Source organism: Erpetoichthys calabaricus, chromosome 10, assembly GCF_900747795.2.
Source record: "Erpetoichthys calabaricus chromosome 10, fErpCal1.3, whole genome shotgun sequence".
NCBI classification, from domain to species: Eukaryota; Metazoa; Chordata; class Cladistia; order Polypteriformes; family Polypteridae; genus Erpetoichthys; species Erpetoichthys calabaricus.
Window position 1 is genome coordinate 139,627,811 of NC_041403.2, and position 12,631 is coordinate 139,640,441.

Below are 12,631 nucleotides of genomic sequence, written 5' to 3' on the forward strand. Positions count from 1 at the left end.
TTGCTATTGTGACAAGCTAATTACTTAATCAAAACATTTCATGCAGTGTCTACTTAAGAAGGTTTTTAGGTAGACTGCAAGGTAAAAAAAAGTGTGTGCCGGGTTTGAAGTAGTCGGTAGTGTCCAGCGATCTGGCACATCGAAAGGTCGGGATAACATGTCACGGTTAAGAAATGTCCAGCATGTGATTTTCTTTAAATACGACTGTAATGGTAGATATAAAATCTGGCAGACAAGTGTTTTATTATATGGAATGAAATGGGATAATCATCGTGTTGAGCAAATGTATATCCATATTCCTAAATTATGCTGCAGGTGGGGCTCAAATGTTTGCCAAAAAAAAATCATTATTTCTGTGTAAAGTCTACAGGAGTGGTTTTGGCGACATATCAACAGAATTATATTATTTTTCAAGTCACGTCATGTGGCCTTATCATATTATCCATACACAGTGTTGCAGTGGTACGAAATAACGTTGTCCATGACCACAGTGCAACATACAGTATTGCATAGAGACAGCACAAGTGCAAGACAGGTAAAGAACTATACTATAAGCAGGTAGGCATGAAGTAACGTCCGACAGGACCGTGATAAACATACATAAACGTGTAACAAGTGCAAAACACATACTTTCACTAAACAGGTAAATAAACAGATTGTATTTAAATTGAAATAGTAATACATAATAACAGTAGTAACAAATGTGCTGTGTATAAAGTAAACTACAAAGAGCAGCATATCTGAGGGGAAGGGAGCAGCACAGAGTTTGGGATCTGTACAGCCAAGGGATAGAAGCTTTTGCAGAACTGTTACTGATGCTAGAGAACCTCCTGCCTGATGGAAGTGGGACAAAGAGATGGGAAGGGGTGGTGAGCAGCCCACAACAATGCTGAAGGATTTGCAGATGCAACATTTAATAAAGATGCATTTAATGGAGGGAAGAGAGGTCCTGTTTTAGGGCCTTTGTGGACAGGGACACTGCAGTATGACATTTACAAGCTGTACCAATTTATGTAACCCATGCAGTGAGTTAAATGTTTGAAGTGCTTATTCTAAAATGCAAACATTGTATAATGAAATTCACTATATATATATATATATATATATATATATATTATATAAAAAATAGAAACATTAATTTGTGTGCTCATTTCTATAACATTGAAGAAGTGGCTCTGCTTTAATTTTCACTATTATTTGCATCTGATTTTGCACTGCCCATCACTACTTCTTCTTCTTTTTCTTCTTTTGGCTTCTCTTGTTAGGGGTTGCCACAGTGGATCATCTTTTTCCAGATCTTCCTGTCTTCTGCATCTTGCTCTGTTACTGCTCATCACTAATTGTTAGTATTTGGTTGCAAATTAAGGAGCAAAGTCCTTAAAACTATGACAACCAAAACATATTTCTGACTTTCTTCTAAATGCAACTATCATACTAGAGCACTTCTCTAAATGCAGACTAATAAAAAAAGGCCAGCTAAACAATTAGAGTGATGAGAAAAGAGTGACCCAATTATTTATGACACTGGATGGAATAAAAACATGTAGCCACCGTGGTACTCCAAGACTGTAATTTGGGTCCTGTACTCTAGAAGTTATAAAGTATTTTATTACTTCCAGTTGGTAATACAGAGTAAGCTGAACTTTTCAATTTTGCAAACAGGTTCTTTTTTTTTTTCTTTCATTATTTAAAAATGCAGCTTGACAGTGATGAAATTGGTGATCCAACTTTCCTAAGTATTGCTTTTCTAACAATCATTGATCTAAGGATGTAAAATCAATGCTTGTAGGTCAGTTGTTCCATATTAAGGATTATTTCATGAATGTCTGTGTGCCTCAGTGTCTTGTCTTCTTGTACTTCTTCATTTTTTTATCACTTAACACTAGAATTACCAGAGCTTACGAAAAAACTCGTAGATCTGGCCCACCTTAAATCCCATCACACCTCTCCGTCCGCGTCTTTTGTCCTGTAAATGTGCCGATAAAGACAAGTAGCAAGCAGACTGCTGTTCCATCCCCCTACTGCTGCAGAACGTGCACAAAGTTCTCCCAGCTCATGCCTTGATTATCTGGGAGTGAAGTGCTGGAGTTTTAAAGTGGAAATAATAGATCGTTATTTGTAACAAATGCATTTCATGTGTGTTCCGTTTCTACAATAATCTGTGTAAACACATTGTTAAAACAGAAACGTTTTTTATATTTTAGTAGTAAATGACAAAATGTTGGCATAAACTATATAATGTGTGAAGCCTGAAGTCCAAAGATCAAATAAACACTTTCACAAAAGGTTCAAAGACGATACAACAGCTTCCGTGGCATAGTGGTAAGATTTGCTGACTTGTAATCAAGAGTCCCCGTTTCGATTCCGACTGACTCCTATATTTGCCGTTTTCAGTAGTGAGCTGCTCTTATTGTTAATATTATACAGTACACATATACATTTGGTTTGCGTCTGTAACAGACGGTGTACATTTATAGGACTTGTACAGTTTTTTTTTTTTGTTTTTTTTTTCACTTTTATTCTCTCAGTCATGATCACGATACATACTACCGCCCTAGGGATCTGATGCTGTTAGTTTTTATTTGAAACTGGGAATAACTGTAGATGTGAGTGGTGTTTTGAGGCAATGGAACTGGACATTCTCTGATCTGGAGGGATAAAAGCTGACACACAAACGCTGGTGAATCTGCCTTCTTCGTATCTCACTTGATTTTTTTTTTTTATTTAGTTTTACTGAGTGTTCCTGCGCACGCTGAATTAGTATGCACCTTATGGTCTATGAAAAACAAAGACATAGGTATATTTGATATTTGGAATTATTCATTTTCTGACCTGTATAGTACATTTCGGAAAACATTGTGGCACGGATGCAACATTATTCATATTATTTATATTCATTTGCATAACATCTTGCGGTTATAATGTGTGACTGCATGTTCCCCCCCCCCAACCCCCCGATCTTACCAGTCCCCACGTGTTACTGTATGGTGCTGTTTCTTTTGTACTCCAGGACATGCAGAGGAAAGAATAGTACAGAGAGGTCAGTTCAGTGCTATATGCAATCATCAGATTCAAATGTTAACAGTTCACACACACACACGCAAGGACCGTCCTTCCTACATTTACGACGTGTACCTGTTGCAATGCACACACTTCTCTCTGTGCTGTCAGAGAATGTCCAGTTCCATTGCATCAAAACACCACTCACATCTACAGTTATACCCAGTTTCAAATAAAAACTAACAGCGTCGGATCTCTAGGGCGGTAGTATGTATTGTGATCGTGACTGAGAGAATAAAAGTGAAAAAAAACGGTAACTTTTACAAGTCCTATAAATGTACACCGTCTGTTACAGACGCAAACCAAATATATGTGTGTACTGTATAATATTAACAATAAGAGCAGCTCACTACTGAAAACAGCAAATATAGACGTCAGTTGGGATCGAACCGGGGACTCTTGATTACAAGTCAGCAAATCTTACTGCTGCGCCATGGAAGCTGTTGTCTTATCCTTGAACCTTTTGTGAAAGTGTTTATTTGATCTTTGGACTTCAGGCTTCACACATTATATAGTTTATGCCAACATTTTGTCATTTACTACTAAAATATAAAAAACGTTTCTGTTTTAATAATGTGTTTACACAGATTATTGTAGAAACCGAACACACATGAAATGCATTTGTTCCAGATCACAATCTATTATTTCCACTTTAAAACTCCAGCACTTCACTCCCAGATAATCAAGGCATGAGCACGTCCTTTTGGTGGATTATTGGGGGTGAAATAGCAGGCTGCTTGTATTTATCAGCACATTTACGAGGACAAAAGATGTTAACGGAAAAGTGCGATGGGATTTAAGGTGGGCCGGATCTACGAGTTTTTTTCATAGGCTCTTGTAATTCTAGTGTTAAGTGCCTTTTGCCATCTGCTTGACACTCAGCGGATGTTGTTTCTCTTAATTTGTTTTCCCTATTATGGGTTTTTGTCACATAATCTGCCTCTACAATTTGAGTAACACTTGGCATATGTCTCTGCTCTTCTTTTACTTTCCACCATGTCATTTGCTTTTTGAGGTTCCTTTTGCTACAGTAAACCAATGACAGTAGGTTACGTTGCCATGGTTCCACTATTTCCACAGGTTAAGGTCCTGGCACACACATACACAACATTAGTTTCATTAGTGATCAAATCATATTCATGGGATGCCTAAAACATATTCATTTGTTGAAAGTTTAATCAGTCTCGATATATTTCTATCTTTATGACAATTTCAATGGTAGGAAAGCAAAAGCTAATAATTTAAAAAAAATAAATGTGATATTTCAGAAGTAATTTTTTTTACTTTTCATAATCCTAGGATCAATTCCTTTGCCTTTGAAGTATGTGCTTTTAAAGGAAGCATTATTTATAAATTCAGATAAAACCATCTCCCCAGTGGTTACAAGGGCAGTCAGTCTCTCTAGGGCACCGGAAGAAACATGAAACAAAAGTCTTACAACTTATGGGATACATCCACTTTAAAACAGAAAAGATTTTGATTTTGGGGGAAAAAATGCCTCCTACTGTGGTTGTATCACAGATTCTTATCACTATCTTACTTTAGGGAAGGACATGTGTTTACTTGTCTGTTTAAATTAACTGGAGTTTGTAGATTTTATTTACATTCATTCATTCAGTTTCTACCTCTTATCCTCCTTGTTGGGGCACCAGTCTAAGCAAAGATGCAGAGACGTCCCTTCTCCATCACATCCTCCAACTCCTCTGGGGGAATATGGAGGTGTCCCCAGGCCAGCTTGGAGATGTAATCTCTCCAACGTATTTCAGGTTTGCCCCGAGGTCTCTTCCCGGTTGGGCATGCCCAAAACAACTCCACAGGGAGGCATCCTACTAAGATGCCCTAACCTCCTTAACTGGCTGTTTTCGATGTGGTGATGCTCCTTACCCTGCAAAGTAATTCCCACACTTGCATCCACAATCTAGTTCTTTTGGTTGCTACTCTAAGCTTGTGGCCATAGGTGAGGGTAGAAACATAGATCAACTGGTAAATTGAAAGCTTTCCCTTTTGGCTGCACTTTCATTTGTAATTAAATTTAGATGAATTGTATGGTTTGAGAGCTTTTTTACTATAAATTTGTACAGTACACAACATATCCTGCTCCAAGACAATGTGCTTATACTTCAATATTGTACTCAAAAATCTGCCATACTGGGCTATGTTATTTTCTACCAGCCATGTTAATCTCTGATTACATCTTGGGCACATAAAATTTGTAGACAGAATTTTGTCACCTGCAGGCCAAAAAAGATATAAAAAATTAGAAAATGGATTCTACTTTGTTCTGACAGGTGTGATCATGAAAATCATGGGGGCGTAGAAAGAACAGGGTTCTTAGGCTTGAATCAGTGTCCAGACCCCACTTAGCTCAATTGAGGAAAACACACATGTAGTGTCAAGGTTAGGGGTAGTGAGACTTGCATAGCCCAAGCATAAGAACAGTAAACCCTTAATGAGCAGATTAAGAGTAGGTAATAGGTGTATGGACAGCCACAAAACGACAGAGACAGAATCTGACATTAGGAACAATGTATACATTTTCTAAACCCGCTTATCCAGAGCAGGATCTTAATAAACCTGGAGCCTACCCCAGCAGGTTTGGGTGCAAGTCAGAAAATATCCTTGGAATGCAATATGTTTAATATGGCTGATGTTAAGAACAAAAAGAATATGATATTTCAACTATATAATGTATTTTGAGAGATGGAAAAATGGAAAAAAGCGGGACAAATATTTTAAAACATAATTCTGCTACTGGATTATTTTCACAATATCAGGCATTTTGACCTACAAATGTAAACTAAAAAAAAAGGTAAATTTAATAAATCTGCAATAATGTTTCGTTTTTCTCCAGTTGGCAGACTCTCTTCACCTACCTGCCTGTAGTTAAATAGAGACATTGCCAATTCAGGAATTTTATATGGTTTGCATTGCTTTGTTGTTAAAGGACCTTTTTAGAGCAAAAGTGATTGGTCAGCATCAATGTGCTAATCTTATATGTTGACCTTGTCAGTCTCTCGATCAGTGCTGTTTTATTTTCAAAAAATATTTCTCCTCTTCGAAGGAGAAATCTCCAGTGGCATCAATTATTGTCCGCAAACGCAGACACCTGAGAAATAAACTGAAGCGTTACTCTCTCGTGATTTTTCTGTCCATATGATGAAGGATTTTTTGCCCAGCTCATTCCAACTTCAGGTGTTTGCACTTCTTGTATATCAAGATGTAATCCAAAGAAATGCAGCAGCTCATCATAATGGATGTCAGACTTGTATGCAGCCTGGAATTTGGTTTAGTGTGTGCTGCTGTTTAATAGTTGCTGTGTACATACTGTATCCTTGTCTTAGAATTACACCTAACAGGGCGTTTATTAATGAACAGACTGAAATTCTACAAGGGATTATCTGTATCTAATACTTCTCTCTTGAGCCCCGAAGATTCAGTGAATTTCAGCTTTGAAAGCTACTGAACACATTGAAAGCAAAATCATCACTTTGGTATGCTTCACTAACACTTGAACCAGAATCTGTCATGCTGTCACTGTCAGCTCCTGAAGAAATGTCACTTTTGTAACACAGTAAATCGCATTCTATTTCGCATGCTTTACGCGCTCGTATTCAGCTTGCTCTGTCACCGTTAATGCTGTGTGAACACCTGCCCTCCATCACCACCTGCCGTTCACTGGATGAATACATGTGGGTGGCTCGTGGGGGATGATTTCTGTTTACAAGGGTTAAAGAATAACAGCAAGAACACTTATTCAAAAACGAAAACTAAAAATATTAGTCTTTCCAGCTACTTTTAATAGTTTTCATTTAGTTTTAGTTTTTCATTTCGGTTTTATTTCAGTGTATGAAAATGTTTTCTTATTAATGATTTTAGTTTTCATTAACTATAATAACCTTGCCCTCAGATACCTAAACCCCTGCACTCCAGATAATACTTCCTCCTTAGCCTGGAAAGAGCACACCACACTTTACCAGCAGAGAACCATGACCTCAGACTTCGTGGTGCTGACTCTCATCCTGATTGCTTCACACTTGGCCTTCAACCAACCAAACATGTTCTTGAGGTTAGGGCTGGGCGGTATGACCAAAATTCTATATCACGGTATTTTTCAAAATTATACCAGTTTCACGGTATTCAACGATATTTTTTTCCCCATGCATGAGTGGATGTTAACCACATTTTCCACTGCAATTACTGCAGTAGACTGGCTAAGAATAACCTATTCCACTATCATGAGAATTGTACAAAAAAAATTTTAATGTGCACACAAGTATTAATACAGGTTTGCATGGCCCATAAAGTGATAGTTTTCAAGTGGGTGGCACTAATAAAGAGAAGGAATCGCATTGCATTACAGTTGCAGTCAAAATATAGAACCATTTTATTGAACAAATTTTGCAAACAAATTGCCAAAGAGGCATTTAGACTTAGTAAAATATCCAGAGGTGCTTGTCAAAAGTTGTATTGCACTGAACATGTCTTAGAAAAGGAATAAAGAGTAAATATTTTTGTAAACCAACTACACTTCTGTTAATGTCAACAATCTCTGTCCACTGAAACGTTAGCTATATGGATTGTAATGGCATTGGTTATCTCGATCCACTGCTTGCTTTTTTTGTTTTTGGCAGTCCTACAGTGTCCTCTAGCTTTTTCAGTTTTACCTGAGGACATGGAGGGTGCCAATCTTAGTTCCATAGATTCATGGTACTCCAAAGCATGTTTGCGGCTAAGGTGGTGCAGCAAATTGCTCGTGTTACCACCTCTGACGACCACTTTAGCTCGACAGCATTTGCAGTAAATAGTTGTTTGGTCCACATTCGACCTTTTAAAACCAAAATCTCCAGACAACAGACGCGGCTCCTTTTTTCGGCAAAAGTTCTTCTGTGTCATCTTGTTCAACTTTATTGTTTGCTTCAGCTTCAGAATGTTCTCTGACAATTTTCACCACTCAATACCTCCACCAACGCATGCACTCCATTGCATGCGTGTTTAGCGGTGTAGCAGTGAAAAAGGTCCCCCCTTAAACAGTTCCCCGCTGCGTCATGTTCCGAACGTTGTTTAGGTTATTTAAACCGGTATTGCGGTTTAAGAAAAATCCATATCATAACAAAATAAAAAACGGTTTTCAGTATGAACCGGTATACTTCCCAGCACTACTTGAGGTTACCACTCAATGAAACCAACAGGGCCACATCATCTGCAAAAAGCAGAGCTGGAATCCTGAGGTCCCCAAACATGACCCTACTCACTCTTTGGCTATGCTTAGAAATTCTGTCTGCAAAAATTATGAACTGGATTGGTGACAAGAAGAAAACCCTGTCTGAGTTCTATACCTATCAGGAACAAGTCTGACTTAATGCCAGCAGTGAGAGCCAAGCTCTCGCTTCAGTTGTACAGGGACCAAAATAGCCTTCAACAACAGGTCTGGTACCCCATGCTCCTGATGCACCCCATACAGGACACCCGGAGGGTCATGGTCGTACTCTCTTGTAGGGCCGCAACTAATAATTATTTTGGTAGTCAATTAATCCGTTCTTTTTTTTTTTTCCTTTTTCAATTAGTCGATTAGTCACGATTATTTCATGCCTGACTATTTTGATGCCTGTGACCTGTGGTTGCAGATCCTGTTCTGGGCTCCAGTGCACGTCTTACCTCATCTGCTCACATCAGTCCACCTGTGACTGTCACCCTGATGTCTCTGCATTAACACGACTAAAATTAATAATAATCGAATTAAAATAACCAGTGAAACACATGAATTTGCAAATATTCAGATGTTTTATATTAGTGTGACCATCACAATAAAAAAGAAATACATTAAACAGTACAAACTAAAGTGCACATAGTCTTTAAACAAAAAACGTGCATTTAACTTAACCAAAAATGGCCACTGGTGTGTCTTAAAAGTGCAAAAGTTTAAATAAAGCTTCAATTCAAATAAAATAAAACAATAATGTACAGTTTATAAAAGATTCAGTTCATATATTCCTGATTGCAGTGCAGGAATGTGAGCATTTCGACATGTTCTGGTGTGAGGCTGGCTCTCTTCTTTGAGACAGTGTTCCCAGCTGCTGAGAAGAGACGCTCGGAGGGAATAGAGGTAGCCGGAATATACAAGAATGATTTTGCAGACAAAGATGTTTTAAATCATAACACTCTGAAAGAAAAGTGTTGTAGTTTATCACATCATGTACTATATTATGCAAAAATAAAAAAACTAACGGACTAAAATATGTAACAAGCTAATTACTGATATACTCCAAAACACAAGTTACCAAATGTTAATTATAGATGGTTTACTATTCATATAAACTCAAATATTATACAAATAAAGAAGAAAAAAAACTAGGACAGCTCAGCTACTCCTATTCACTCGTTTACTATAGCTCCAAACACAACTGAAATTATAATCACTTAACCCTTAAAAACCGCCATTTACCACCACAATTTGCCAGCATGCCAGAGATGAGTATATTCAGAAAAGTACATTCGTTGAACGCTGCAACTGGCTAGAGTCAGTTTCCAGTGCAATTTGGGAGCATGCCAAAGCCAAGTATATGCGGCGACATACATTCATTGAACTCCGCAACCGGCTAAAGTCATGCAAAGTGCAATTTGCCAGCACGCCGGAGCTGATCAGTCAGTGCCGTATATTCGTTGAGCAGCCAGCTCATGTCCACTGGCACCTTGCAGCATCATTATCCCTGGGATTCAGCCACTGCACTAGACTAGCCTGCAAGCGTCAGCACTTATCTCTGTGTGCCTGCATGCAGCCAGTTCATGCGCAGTTGGCTTGGCGATTTACTGAATTTCATTAATGGCTTTAGTTGCACCTTGAACATATAATTAATAGATTATTGCAGTAGTTTTTTTTTATAGTTTTTAAAGTTCATTTGCAGTGTGTAAAATGATCAGTGTTGCAGTAATTGTGATGCTCTTTGCATGAAAAAAAATGTGTTCCAGTAAAATTTCACATTTTCTTTGGGAATTGTGACGTTTACTTAAAGTGCAGCTAAAAAGTATTTGGCATCCAGGGGTGCATTAACCCCCAAGTAGGGGTGGGCAGTATGACCAAAATTTTGTATCACGGTATTTTTCTAAATTATCCCGGTTTCACGGTATTTGACGGTATTTTTTTCCCATGCATGAGTGGATGTTAACCACATTTTCCACTGCAATTACTGCAGTAGACTGGCTAAGAATAACCTATTCCACTGTCATGAGCATTGTACATAAACATTTTAATGTGCACAAAAGTGTTAATACAGGTTTGAATGGTTCCATAAAGTGATGGTTTTCAAGGGGGTGGCACTAATGAAGAGAAGGAATCACATTGCATGACAGATGCAGTCAAAATATAGAACCTTTTTATTGAACAAATTTTGCAAACAACTATTTTGACAACATATTTTCAACCATCCCATCATTAAACTGCATAATATTTAAACTAATAAATAATAACAATAAAATAAATAATAGTTCAACTTCCAGTAATAATAACAATAAAATAAATATTACTGGAATTTGCACTAATACTATTACTTCAAAGCTTCAAGCCCAGATACATTATACAGTATTCAAGTATTGAGAAAAAAAAAGTGAATGTGTATTCACACATTTGAACATAATGAACAAGGCACTTATGTAAATCTTAGCCATTACAAATTCTGGGCAAGGAAAACCAGACGGTCAACAGCATCTGATTTGAGTACTGCCCTGTGGCACGTGACAATGTTCCCACCAGTACTGAAAGCTCTTTCAGTACGTGTTCAGCACAAGCTACAGGAACGTGTTCAGCACCACAATCAGCTGGGGTCAGATCAGCTGATCCCGGTACCTCACTTTCATTTTTGATCTCCATCTATATCAGTGTTTCTCAAACTCGGTCCTGGGGACCCACTGTGGCTACAGGTTTTTGTTCCAATCAGATTCCTAATCAGTGACAACACCTCATAACACTGAGCTCATTTAATTAGCTGGTATTTTTTTTTCTTTTATTCGACATTCAGAAAAGCATGTTGTTTTACATTTATAAGACATTTATAAAATTTCTGCTTTTGCTATAGATTTAAATGCTTAACTTTCTTTTGTTGATTTCATTATACTTTGCCCTTTCTCTGTGCAGTTTTTTCCCCCTTCGTTGTATCTTAATAATGACAACTTAAAACGAGCAGATCAGACACGCTGGCAAACAACACACTGAATAATCAAAGGCTGCAACTACTTTAGCGTCACACCCACTAATTAGTAAATAATGGATTAATTAAACAATTAGAACACCTTGAAAAGTAGAATGAAAATCAAGATGAAAATACTGTTAAAAAGAAAAAAAATACATTATTCCTATATAACTGCTTGGTACATTTTAATATTTTATTTTATTTATTTATTTTTTTTTTTGCAAACTTAGTTTTCTAATTAATATATTGTTCCCTAAAAACATAACTTGGGAAATATCAGTTCACTTAATTAGCCCAGGAGTTCAATTAAAAACAGAAGCTGATTGGAACAAAAACCTGCAGCGACAGGGGGTCCCCAGGACCGACGTTGAGAATCCCTGATTCTATATGATCACTTGCATCAAAATCGGAGTCTCAAACGATAGCTAGCTAGACTGAGGCATCTCACAACGTGGGAGTTTCCGACAACGTATCGTAATGCATCGATCGGCCCACAGAAAAGTTTGTTTGCTGCGCCAACTTGAAAATGTATATTTTACACAATTTTATATAAATTTATCGTCTCGCTTTCAACATCATAACTTCGAAAAATCTAAGTTGAACCATCGTAAGTAGGGGACTGACTACCTGTATTGACTGAAAATAGAGATAACAGAAAACTGATTATACACACTTTCATTATACATTTCTTATTGTAGCGTCTCAGCCAGGTTGAAGCTTTTTTTTTTTTTTTTTTGAAGTGACTGTTGAATCCGACTGAGGGAAGGTGGAGTACAGCGCAGAGAAATGATAGCAGGGGCATGATAGATGCGGTAAGGGGGGGGCGACACCCGGGATGGGAGAAGAGGGGGAGAGTGGTGAGTTGGAGAAGGAACTGGAAGGTTGTGTGGTGGGGTTACAAAGTCGGCGTTCTTATTTCTTGACTGTTCAAATAAACTTTTGTGAGACTACTACGTCTTATTTTTTTTTCTTCTCGAACCTGACGCGGAGGTTGCTACATTATTACTATAGTATGTTTTTACTACCATTACTTAAAATAGTTTATTTTAATAACTATTACATACCTATGGCTGTGTGAAGCCTGTGTCCAAAGCACTGGAGTCTTGTCCAATTGTTAATTTTGACAGCCTTCTTGATGTTGGCCCCACTGTCCGTTGTGATGGCCACTTGCCTCTGCTCTGCAAGCCCCGAGGAATTGAGTGCCTCCAGCAAGCCTGCAGCAAGTAATTCGCCAGTGTGGTCATTTGGAAAATAGCTTGTTTGGAGGCAATAACTTTTCAATAGCCAGTCATCATTTATAAAATGAATCATCAGGCTCAGATATGGCTCCATAGTGCGACTTGACCACACATCTGCTGTAGTTGAATAGTCAGTGACTGTAGCCACCT

The 12,631-nt window shown here is 37.8% G+C and overlaps 1 protein-coding gene across 1 annotated transcript in view; it reads left to right on the top strand.

Moving 5' to 3' along the window:
- Positions 1-12,631, top strand: part of ppp4r1l (protein phosphatase 4, regulatory subunit 1-like) — a 68,074-nt gene that overhangs the window by 907 nt on the left and 54,536 nt on the right. The window lies entirely within an intron of this gene.